We start from the raw sequence: 13,051 nt of genomic DNA on the forward strand, positions 1-13,051 counted from the left end.
ACTGAGTTTAGACAACAGCCTAAAATGACAGCTACAGAACAGATTCTCATTGTTTCCTTCATGAAAAGGACAGACTTCTGATAAAGCCAGAAATATTCAGGCAGATGTTGCATTCTAGAAGAACTTACTGCTGTATTTCCTGTTATGTGCATGCTAGCCTTTCCACACATCTAATGCAGACTGAAAGCTTTCTGATAAGTGACTGTGCAATTGCTATGGTCTATATATTGCATGACATACTATTGGCTAGCGTTACCAGCCCCCACATTGTATCTCAGGAATCCACACCCATAGCTGGGTCAGTGCAGTTTTATTATGGAGCTTCACCAAAGCCAGGCAGGAACTCCAAAGGGCAGGTGGCACCTGAATATAGAGAGCTACCAAGCATTAAGTTCCAGGAACAGATCTCAGAAAAAGACAGGGCAATGCCTTGCTATGAGATACGGTAGGTCTTCTCTTTTTGGTGCATACTGTCATCTTATCAAATTTAGCAAAAGGGAGCATTAATAGAAAGGGACTAACCTGGCAATTTTATTTTCCACCACCCTTCACTTTGGAAACAATGCTTTGTTACTCTGTAGCTGGATTTGAACTTGAAAGTACAAAGATATAAATGTACGACTCTCTGAGCAGAGTCTTTGGATGTGAAGATGAAGGATCCCAACTGTCAGATTGGGAGTTGAGACTGAATGCACAATCACCTAATGCTTTGGGATGGATGAGCATCAGGCTTCTGCAGGGGAAGCAGATGCTGGCAAATTAATTTGGAACGATGAGCTGGAGGTTAGAGGGATAGCTGAAAAAGTGACTTTATTGCATCTGTAGAGTTGGGACCATTGCAGGACAGCCATCGCGTCCACATATTTACATAACACTGTGCTTAGTGGCACCCGGGAGGGACTGACAAAGGTGATATAATCTTTTTCAAGAAGTAGAGGGACTGTTGCTTGAGAGGCTGGGAAGCAGGTCAGATGAAGGTGTGTGGGAAGGAGGCTCCCTCCCCCCCAGTTCCCAGGTGGAGGTATGCATATGTGACTGTGACAAATTCATCTATGATCATTGCAACTGATACTGACATTCCAGGCCAAGTTGGAAAAGGGAGTTTCCTGGGAAAGGATGTGGGGTAGGCAGCCCAGAGCCACTGAAGGTATACTTATTTGTATAACATTATTCTTGTTTATAAAACTCAATAAAAAAATAAAAAGAGGATTAGATTAAAAAAGAGGAGGAGAATTCTGGCTGAAGGGGAGGAATGAGTTGCGAAGAAGTTTTTTCCTTGAACTGGAGCAGCTGGTCATGCGATATTTGGGTTTTAGGATCCAAATCTGCAGTCTTCATATGCTAAATGAAATGGTAGCGACAGGCAGGACAGACACAAAACGGGGCCTTTGTGTCTCATCTGTGGCTTCTGTTGCAGGTATATTTTGAGGATCCAGTGTAATTTACCCCACACCTGCCTCTGACAGTAATTTTAATACTATTTATATATGCTGTAAGCTGCCCAGAGTGGCGGGGGAAGCAAAGCCAGATGGGTAGGATGTACATTCAAAATATATTATTATTCATTATTATGATGAAAAATTAAAATTTATTTTAAGTCTGGGTTTGTTTTTGCTTTTGTTTTTAAAAAAGTTTGGCAACTGTGAACTTCCAGATCCTCTTGGCCCTTGCTTGTGTACTAAATCCAAATGTGAGAAGCAAACAAAGTGTGCTGCTCATGTGAGTCTTGCTGAACAGTGGCCGAATCTGAACAGAGTACACAATCCAAGATTCGGCCACACATCTGATGGAAATCAGGATAGAACCCTGTGCATCATGTTGACTGTGGGTCTACCCTGTGTGGATGATCCATCATAGATGGTCAATAGAAATTCAAACATCCAATCCCACATACAGTGGTACCTTGGTTCTCAAACTTAATCCATTCCGGGAGTCCGTTTGACTCCAGAAATGGTTCAAAAACTAACACGTGCCTTCCAATTGGCTGCAGGAGCTTCCTGCACTCAATCGGAAGCCACGTCGGATGTTGGGCTTCCGAAAAATGTTCGCAAACCATAACACTTACTTCCATGTTTGCAGCGTTTGGGAGCTGATTTGTTCAGGAGCCAAGCCGTTCGAGAACTAAGGTACCACTGTACCCAGAATTCTATCTTACACATTCACACGTGAGCTTCCCTCCTCATGCTTGTACACACAGTCCCACACATTTGCCTCTGTGCATCAAAACATACTATGTATACAAAATAATTTCCAATCCGCTCAGTATGTTAAGCGGTATGCGAAAATGACATTCCTGCCTTTCACAGGGGTGAATTTGCCTTGATGAGGCCTTTCCCAAGGGGAGGGGGGCTTCAACCCATGTGGACAGGAGTGCCCAGTGGGAAGGGGTGACCCAGCATAGTATTAAGGGCTGCTCTGCCACCTCTTCTCCCTCCTTTGCACCACAGTGCCCTCCATCCCTGTACAAGGTGGGCTTATGCTAGTCACCTTTTCCAAGGCTGGGTAGGATTTTTGTGTGTGAAGGTAATCACTAATTGGCAGTTGGAACTCCTCTTTTTCACCTGCTTCACACTAATAGGGTAGCAGTTGTGTCCATATGGTTGATTTGGTCATTTTGCCATTCAGAGCAGACAGGTAAAGAAAATTAAGACATTTTAAAGGTAATCTTGAGGCATTATTTGGCCAGGGCACTCTTGAATCATCGCTCACAGCATGAGGGTACTTGGGATTGCATTTACAGCCTGGTATCCACACCTTGGGACGCAGGTGGCGCTGTGGGTTAAAGCCTCAGGGCCTAGGACTTGCCGATCGAAAGGTCGGCGGTTCGAATCCCTGCGGCGGGGTGCGCTCCCGCTGCTCGGTCCCAGCGCCTGCCAACCTAGCAGTTCGAAAGCACCCCCGGGTGCAAGTAGATAAATAGGGACCGCTTACCAGCGGGAAGGTAAACGGCGTTTCCGTGTGCGGCTCTGGCTCGCCAGAGCAGCGATGTCACGCTGGCCACGTGACCCGGAAGTGTCTCCGGACAGCGCTGGCCCCTGGCCTCTTAAGTGAGATGGGTGCACAACCCCAGAGTCTGTCAAGACTGGCCCGTACGGGCAGGGGTACCTTTACCTTTACCTTATCCACACCTTGCTGAACTCTAGACAGCAGAGCCCAGGTGCACACATTGGGTTCTCACACCGAAAGCTCACTTAAGCAATTTTCTCTCAGACCTTGACTGGGAAGCCAGAGAGTGTGGCTGCTTCCATGACTAGCCGGGTGGAGCGATGGTTTCTTCATACACATTGATTTAACCTTACCAGGCAGCACTTATCCAATTGCCTTATCCTTTTGCAGATCTTCTAATCATTATATTTAAATAAATATAACCTTTCCTTGAGTCTTCTCTCAAGGTTTGTGGCAATGCAACAATGAGCAGCGGTACAATATAAAGTAAACCAGTACAGTGGTACCTCGGGTTAAGTACTTAATTCGTTCTGGAGGTCCGTTCTTAACCTGAAACTGTTCTTAACCTGAAGCACCACTTTAGCTAATGGGGCCTCCTGCTGCCGCCGTGCCACCGGAGCACAATTTCTGTTCTCATCCTGAAGCAAAGTTCTTAACCTGAGGTACTATTTCTGGGTTAGTGGAGTCTGTAACCTGAAACGTATGTAACCTGAAGCGTATGTAACCTGAGGTACCACTGTATTATAAAAGTGTATTTCAAAAACAGGAATTCAGTAATAAGAGGGCCTTGAAGCAACCAAGTAGAGCTGCAGGAAAGGCATTCCATAGTGCAGGGGCATTGGTGAAAAATGCCTGTTGTTGGATCACCACCCTGTAACATTCTGTAGTGTGTTGATGCCAAAATTTCCCCAGACGATCTAAGTGTTCTGCAATACTACTCCCCTCCCTTTTAGTGCCTATAATATTTTAACTGATATAACCCTGTAAGAAGAGAACAGGGAAGAAAAAGCGGAGAAAACAAGGTACCACCTCCCCAACAAGAATTGTTAGGATGCTAGAGTTTTACTCACCGAACAGAATTTTAATCAAGCATCACATAAATAGTCTTGGTCACAAATACCTAATAAGCAGATCAGAGTCCCTTGCAATGGAGCAGAAAGCAGATTGTCACATATAATAATCCTATTTGTGCCTTGACAAAGGTTCTCTCCTTCTCGTTTCTCCCCCTTCCCTCTCCTCCCCTTCCTCTCCCTCTCCTTCTCTGCAGGTAGTTAAAAGAGAAGATACCACTTTACAAGATTCTCTTAGCATTCAGGTGCAGTTGTGCACTTACAAAGCTGGCATCACATTTAAGGGAGGGAGAGAGAGGGGAGTCTGAGTGAAAGAAGGAAATAAATAAGAAAGGGGAGTTACGCAGCAATGGGAAAATATATAGAAAATGTTCGAGTGGAGAGATGAAAGATAAACTTAACTGAGACGGGGGAAAGCAAGGACTGTCTTCTGCAGGAAAGCAGTTGTGGTAGGCGATGAAATTCTGTCATGGGGCTTCATTTCAGGGGTTTTCTAACTGGGGATCCTCACAAGGGACATCTCTCTGTATCCTCTTCATGGTTGTGGAAAGAGTACAAGGCACTGACTTCACTGAGCTTTTAAATGTAATCATGTCTAGGGTGCCTTTCACTGCACAAAGTTTTCAGTGGCTAACCCTGTGAGATTAGGTGGAGAGACAGTGATTGATTCAATATTACACAATAAAACTTGGTTTCCCATGCCCCTCTCCCACAAGGGTTGTAAGGCCTTGGCTCAGCCATTCTCCCAAGCTGTAGTCTGTGTCTGCTATTCCTCTCTAATGGCTCTGCAAATGCGTCAAGTCTTTGTTTTCATTGCTCCTTGTGTCTCAGCCAACAAGCCACTCTTATTCACCTACCCAGGTAATCAAGGACAACTTCATAAATATAAAGCAAGTACTAAGTCTGATCTCTGCCCTTAATTCTCCTGAGAGACAAGTGGTGGGCTTTGGCTTGAGGCTGCTGTAGGGCTTTGTACAAGGATGGAACCAACATGTTTTTCTCTGAGCTGGCGGTGGCGATGAGATTCAGGGGAGGCAAACACCACTACCATTACTAATAGAGACTTCCTTTCTACCTTAGTCTCTGCACCTGACAGCAATTGTCTAATCTGGAAGGTGCCTTTTTTGCTTCCTGTTTTCAAAATGCTGGGGCTGGAATATGTTGGATATGATCACACTGAAGCAGGTTACGATAATATTTTAAGCAGCAGCCAAGTGCTTTATGTAAATCACCATAATTAAGGGAGTGTATAATTATCTTGAGGCTGACAGCACAGTTGTGAGGCACAGTAGCTTACCCAGCCCAACATAGCACTTCAGTTCAGCGAATCTACTCTCCAGCGGCGCTGACCTCCTGCTTTCTTTTGTATCCCCCCCTTTCAATGGGCTGCTTCTTTAGCACAGGTTGCAAAGCTCTGTCAGGGTGCCTGATGTTTCTTTTGCATGGTCAGCCTATCTCCAAAAAAAGCCCATCATTGTAGTGTTACTTCATCATCCCTTGGAGAGTTGCAGGTTGCTCACTGACCATGAACTCTGCAGTTAGCATGTGGGGACAAAAGGAGCCAGGGATCTGCATCTCATTTCCTTTGCTTCTGACTGAGTCATGTGGCATTTCCCCTCGATGTTCTGGGTTTTTCGTTTGGTGTTTTTTTCCTCATTTTGTTTTGCCAAATGGAGGCTGCAAAGCGGAATGGGAAAGTGGTGTGTGAGCATGTGTGGGAGGGGCACACCATCATCTGCCCCCTAGCTGCTTTTCTCCCTGCAATATATAAAGAAGTGGATGCCTACATTATTCCTCAGGGGAAGGATTTCAGCAGAAAACAGCCTGGGGAAAAAAGATTAAGAAGCCACTCTAGTCTGCAAGCCAGTCTTATATTTGAGCTTGCAACCTCTAAAAACAAAAAGCAAACAATAACAGCAGCGCTTGCCTAACCCAACAAATGAAAAACATATTGTGTGTGTGTGTGTGTGTGTGTGTGTGTGTGTGTGTGGACTCCTACACAAGACTTTGGGTTTTGCCCCACTCTTTCATGTCCACACTTTAAAAGCTCTGTGTCTGAGCATTTTGTTTTGCTTTTTGCCCTGGATCTTGCCCTGCGAAAACCTGCTGTTTAGCACTCAATTGGAGCAAACGTCAATTTGGGTTTTCTGCAGATTGCTGTTTGCTCTGATTAAGCTTTAAAGAACAGATTTTTGCCAGGAAAGCTTGGAGGGGAGGGGCTTAATGTATAAAGGTTTATGTTTGCTCTTGGCCACTGCCCTTGGTCAGAGCCTTGTCTGTGTTGGAATGCTGCAAGGAGACTGTGTGCTGCTGAGAGGACTGTGTATTACAACTGTATGTAACCTATAAGCTGTAGAACTGCACTGTACTGTCAGTAAAGTGACTGACCGTACCTAGAACCATCTAGTGTTTTTCTGTTCCATTGGCACTTTGCACATGCCTCAACTGGCGATAGTTGCTCCAGTGCCATCCAGTCACTCCAGTGCCATCCAGTGAAGCAGCAGTAGCATCAATGTCAGGAGAATGACTTTGCTCACCAACATATGCTGCTGTCGGTTATAAGCAGAGCCTTGCTAGATCAGAGTAAAGGTTCAGCATTCTGTTACCTGCAAGGGCCAACCAGATGTCTCTGGCATACCCAAAAGAATGGCATGAAGGCAATAGCCTTCTCTTGTGGCTCCAAATGCAGCCATAACCATTTCTTCTAAATGAGGAGGGAGGCTGCAAACCCTAACCAAATTGCTCATTCCAATAACAAGATCTTCTGTCTGTAAAATGACTTTTTTAATGTCCCCGTTGGGTTCTGTTGATCTCCATCAGCTATTTCCCTCAGTGACCATGTCTCACTGTTGCACTCTGGTTATCAGCTGTCATCTTCTGCTTCAGAGGAGGCTGGAGGACTTGTAGTGTTCCCTGAATGCATCAGTCTTGCAACCAGCTCTGGGGAGAGATCCACTGTAGAAATGTGAGAATGAAGATGGCAGAGTTTTGTTGCTGCTTGAATAACTTTCTTCTTCTGCATGGAAAGGAACTTAGGCAGGGGTAGGGAGAGGGAGAGGCAGTGATGATTTAATATGCCTTCTCCATCTCCAAAATTAATTAATGCCCGTAGAGCGTTCTGAAGATGTAAAGTGCTATATAAGTGCTTGGCAGCGCGTAAGATCCTCTGGTGCTAAATCATTCTAATGTACCATTCAGTGGGGGACAGCACAGCACTGATTAAGTTAAGAGGCTTATTTATTGCTTCATTGGTTAGGAGTTTTAAAACCAACACCCAGAAAGGGGTGGAACTGCCTCTCCACATCCCTTCCCTCTAAGACAGCTCCTTGCCTGATGCGAGATGGTGTATGAAAGCTGACCTGCAGCAAGGTTTGGTCTAGGTTTGTCTTCTGACTGTCATTGTTTTGCGGGATTTAAGGTGGACGTAAAGGACTAGTACAACAAATGCACTTAAAACCAACAGGACTTTATACGGTTTGAAGAAGCAACAGGGAAATGCATTGAAGAGTGTGGGATGAATGAATGACTAATAGGAAGATGTCTAAACACCCTGCAAGCAAATCAAGATGAATGCTCGTTGTCATATAACCACCCTGTAAACAAATCAGAATGAATGCTCAGTAAAGACTGGACATAGGCTAGCCACTGTGCAAGCTTTGTAGAAGCAAATCAAAATGAGTGCTGTAGGAACAAGTCATCTGGAGGAGCTTTAGATCTTCCTCGCTCAGCCTTAGCACTGCTGGTTGGGCTTGAGAGGGATGTTGTCCACTGTTGATATTGATGAATCCTGTTCATATTCTTGCTGCTCTTTCCCTTGCCTTGTGACTGTTCCCCATTGGAAGAAACAATTGCTTTCCTGAGTAATGCATAGAGGTGATCTGAAACTGATGCTGCTTTCATTCCTGCCATTCTTAGATTAAGCCAAGTTGGCTTAATCCTTTTTGCTCTTCTATCTTTTCTGGAAACAAATGAACTTTGAAGCTGCTGGAGCGACTCTCCCAAGAAGAAGGTTGCAGCGTTTGGGACTTTCTAGCTTAAGAGAAAAGGTGAGCAAAGAGGATTGGACAAATTCATAGAGCAGAGGGTTATCAGTGGCTACTAGCCATGGTGGCTGTGCTTTACCTTCACAGTTGGCAATGCTTCCAAATGCCAGTTGCTGGAAACCATGGGAGGGGAGAGTGCTCTTGTGCACATGTTCTTCTCGCTGGTTTCCCACAGGCATCTGGTTGGCTACTGTGAAAACAGGATGCAGGACTAAAGGAGCCATCAGCCTCAGCCCATAGAAGACTGTTCTTATATTCTATTTGTAAGGGCACTCTCTTCGTCTTCTCCAGTGAACTTAGGTTCATATTTCATCTCTGCTTTTTGTGGCCTTGGATGGGTTGCTTAAATCTCAACTTCAGTTCCACATCAGTAAAATGGAAACAGTAGCAATCTATTTCAGTAGGTTAATAAGAAAAGATATTACTTGCTCTGAACCTTTGAGTTGTAAATCTAAATATTGTCAATAATAATGTATTGTGGAGTCATTGGACTCTTGTTAAAAAGAAGCACTGGATATATATTTATTATGCACCTTAACTAATGGGCGGTGTGGTCTCCAGGAATTAGAATAAATGAATTTGCTTCTAAACATTCACCTCAACATGCTCCTCTGTGAATTTTGATAGCCAAAGTTCTTTAACTCTTTCCCACTCAAATAATCCCTTGAATTTTCTTAATATTTGTTATCTATGTATTGATATTTTTCAATATTTAATGGTTGACATGCAGTGGTATTTAGTAGTGCATGGAATCATGTTTGATGGGTGGCATGAAGTTGTATTTAATATTAGACAGTATTTGATTATTGTAGTTCCAAAAATCTGAAGGGCACCAGTTTGAGAGAGACTGCCATAGATTATTTTCAAACAATCAGAAATTATTAATTAATTCTCTGCATCACCATTAAATGGGAAATCAAATTAATCTTATCCATTTCATAATAGTTTTATCCGTTTTTAGCATAACTAATACATATGTTTGAAATTCACCAAATATTTGAAAAAAGCACCAAATATTGCTTGTGAATTTTTCTCAAAGTTGAAAATGTAATTGGCTTTGAGTTGTTGCTGTCTCTCACTTATTTTGGAAGACTTTAACCATCAAGTCTCATAACCTGTCAATTTTCAAATACTAATTGCAATTACTAATTGCATCTTTCAAATGCTGTCAGGTAAAAAATACTATTACATGTCAACTCTCATCAGTCCCAGTCAGCATGACTACTGATAAGGGATAGTGGGAGTTGTAATTCAGAACATCTGGAGGGGTACCAGAGCTGATTGGGTAGTCTTTGGCCATCACTCATAGCCAAGTAAGATTGTCTTCCACAAATACGGTTTTAACAGTGAGTCCATAATTAACTGTGGAGGCCAATTCTGGATCCACACATCCTTCCACAGTGGGGCCATATGTTTCCAGGTGACAGTTGATCATGGTGACAGTTTGCTAAGCGTGTCTTCCTCTTAGCTCATTTCTCCCTTTCATCCTGAGTTTGAGCGTCTTCAAAGTCCATGACACCTTTGGTAAAGGCTGTTCTCCAATTGGAGCGCTTGCAGGCCAGTGTTTCCCAGTTGTCAGTGTTGATTGGGTAGTATAGATGTGCACACACATGGGGTTTCATCTTACTGCTAACCAAGTAGATTTTTCTGAAGTTGAGGCTAAATGAACACAGTTTCTCATTTTTGTGACAGCTTTTTCTTTGTGTCTCATGAACTACCAGACTGAGGGTTGATTAAGTTGGCCAAAAGCATGATGACTGGCCACATGACAAAATGACTGTCTGGTTACTCCATCACATGGCCAAGTGGATTTTCAGCTAACTGTAATTTGCTGCCAATGAGAAGTGATCTTTGAGGAGAGCTTCCCTGTGCCTTTAGCAACAGGCATCACAAGCTATTGGGGAAGCAGAGGGATGTATGAGTCAGCGATGTCCAGGCATGCAGCTGCTGACTTTCCAGGTACACCTAGGAGGTTCACTGATATCAGTGGCCAAAGTGGTTGGGCAGCCATGCTCTTGCATGGTGTAACTCAGACACCCCTCTTCTTCCACTTTTTCTTTGCCATGCCTGCTGGTAGGCACTTAGGAGCCTCTCTCTGTACACCACTGCTCTTCCACCCCTCCTTGCAAGCTGCCACAACTGCATACTGAACTCACTCGATGGTCAGGGTCAAATTTTGATAGTATTCAGAGAACCCCTTGACTGATGCCTACCAACCTGACCTTCATGAAATGCAGGGAAGAGGTCAAAAAGTGAGCAGGAATGTTCTGGTAGAGGTGGGGAGAAGTTGCTTGCTATTCTCTCTCCCTTCAACAAGGACTGTTGCTGCCAAAGTGACTTGTTGATAGCTTCAGCTGCCATGTTTTATAAAAACATCTTTCTCTTCTCTATCCTTATCCCTTGAGTTCCCGACTGCCCTTTTGAAGCCTGTCATAATTAGGCTCAAAGCGTGGGAGGAGACGAAGTTGGTGGGCGGTGACAGCTGCACCAATTAAGCAAAGATAAGCCATGAAAGGAGGGGGGGGGGCGGGCAGGAGTTAAAGTAGCAGAGAGCTCTTCTGTCTGAGGTTTTGGCAGTCTGAAACCTGGGTCTTAGGAGCTCTTCAGATCTCCCTTCAGTGGCTGCTCCTGGGCCTGGAATCCATCTGGACCCTTTCCCGTCTTCCAACGTGTATCCTTTAGAGATGAGAGACCGAGGCTTTTTGTCTGTCTTCTTTTCTTCCTTCTTGGGGGATTCTCCAGCCTTCCTTTCATCTGCCATCCTCTGTAGTGGTGCCAAATTCCATGGGAGAAAATGCAGAATAGTGACGGCATTATTATTTTCTAGTGCTTCCCAGGCTCCTCTTCTGTGATCAGATCAAATGTGTTCTTTGGGGAGGAATGAAGGAGAAAGAATATCCTTTTAACGTTGGCTTTGCTGCTGTTCCCTGTCTTGTTAATCACAGCCGTCACCTTCTAGCAATGAACAAGAAACCTCTTGGGATGATTCAGAAGAAATTTGGAGCCAGATGGACACTACTCCAAAGCCTGATTCTTCACCCTCTCTTTACCCATTGTCATGCTACATACATCTTATTGCTGGTAGTGCTAAGAATCCAATAAACAGCCAGTGGAAACTGACTGGGGCTCTAGACTAAGATCTATGGGCTGAGGAGCTGAGCTCTATCTCCATTAGAAGGCTGTTCTGTTATGTCAATGTGAGCTCATTTCCTTTCTTCTCTCTGATCTGGAGTTCCCATTTCAACCTCCCTTTGCAACATTCTGAGGCTTAAGGATTGAGAAGTGGCAGAGAAGACACTCATTCCCCACAGTTTGTCATAGAATGAATGCTGGCTGGTTGGCACTGGGGAGAGCTTCCTAGTCCCTGCAGGCGTTGTATAAGTATGAGAAGTCTCAAAAGTGCAGTGGGATGAAACGACTACCTGGTCCTCTCTCTCCAATTGGTGCTTGTTGGTATATTCTTGCAAACCTTAGTCTGCTCTTAAGGATTCAGAGGACACAAACAAGTACCAAGAGACTAGTGTGAGAATGCAAAGCTTTTAAAAAATGTACAAGCCAGATTGCACACTACTAGGCTGCCTCTTTGAGGGTAAGAAAAAATGGAAGAGAACTGCCTGCTCCCCTGTTTCAAAAATAAGAAGCTGATGGACTTGGGAGTTTTAGTTTGCTTAATATTGATTGGGGACACAGGTGGCGCTGTGGGTTAAAGCCTCAGCGCCTAGGACTTGCCGATCGAAAGGTCGGCGGTTCGAATCCCTGCGGTGGGGTGCGCTCCCGCTGCTCGGTCCTAGCGCCTGCCAACCTAGCAGTTCGAAAGCACCTCCGGGTGCAAGTTGATAAATAGGGACCGCTTACCAGCGGGAAGGTAAACGGCGTTTCCGTGTGCGGCTCTGGCTCGCCAGAGCAGCGATGTCACGCTGGCCACGTGACCCGGAAGTGTCTCCGGACAGCGCTGCCCCCTGGCCTCTTAAGTGAGATGGGCGCACAACCCCAGAGTCTGTCAAGACTGGCCCGTACGGGCAGGGGTACCTTTACCTTTACCTTTAATATTGATTATGAATTACTTCACCCACAATTAGTCCCTGCACCAATTTGTCTGCAATTTGGCAGATTCCATCCACTCTGGAGGCGCTCTTGTGCCTGTAAATCTCACCCCTTTGACCAAAAGCCGGAGGGTTATACAGTAGCTGTTTTTAGGTTCCTTATTATTGCAAATGGGAAACACAGAGCTTGGTTTTATCCAAAATAGCTCAGAACCTGGAGCACAGACTGAAGCAGAGGGAACCCAGAGTGACTCAGAAACAGATCTGATTTTTTTTAAAAAGCATAAATATAGATCAAATGTGAATCTTGGGTCCTGTGCATGCCCCTAGTTATTATTTCATCTATAAACCAAGTATGAATTACAAGCAGCACAATACACTAGCTCCATTCAGGTTTTCTTTTAGCTATCTTGAAATAAAATGTGGAGGGGGCACAGGTTTGCCCCTACCTCCAACATCACTGTTTTCTGTACTCCACTTTTCCTATATTGAGGCCAGAATGGAAATCATTCATGCTTTGGGCTGAATGAACTTCTAGGACTCCCCATGCATTGGAATCCAACACAATCAGGGCTTCTGATTGCAAGAAGATTCTTCATCCAAATATATGATCTTGCTGGTTGAAATGCAAAAGTTGGGAGGAGAGAGAGAGTAGCAATGGGGGAGGCTGAGGGTGGGAGTGGCATAATGACGCATGCCATCTTCACATACTACATCAACATAGTTAAAACAGTGTCTGAATGAGGCCAATGTGGCCACACAGACTTAGATAGCTATAGGGGAGACATGACCATGCAACTAGAAGTATTCAAACAGTTTTGATGACCGTTGATCACCTGGCAAAATAGGCCACCCCATTTTAAAATAGAACAATGGCTTCCCTCTCCACTGGGTGATTGGTTGCTATAAAAATGTTTCAGCATTTGTGGTTGGTTATGCTCTGTCCTTG

General features: G+C 44.5%; 1 protein-coding gene across 2 annotated transcripts in view; it reads left to right on the forward strand.

The window, feature by feature from the left end:
* The window catches only part of GRM4 (glutamate metabotropic receptor 4), a 299,470-nt gene that overhangs the window by 117,441 nt on the left and 168,978 nt on the right, over nt 1-13,051 (forward strand). The gene's annotated exons all lie outside the window — the stretch shown is intronic.

This window comes from Podarcis melisellensis (genome assembly GCF_964234715.1).
Source record: "Podarcis melisellensis genome assembly, chromosome: 6".
NCBI lineage: Eukaryota > Metazoa > Chordata > Lepidosauria > Squamata > Lacertidae > Podarcis > Podarcis melisellensis.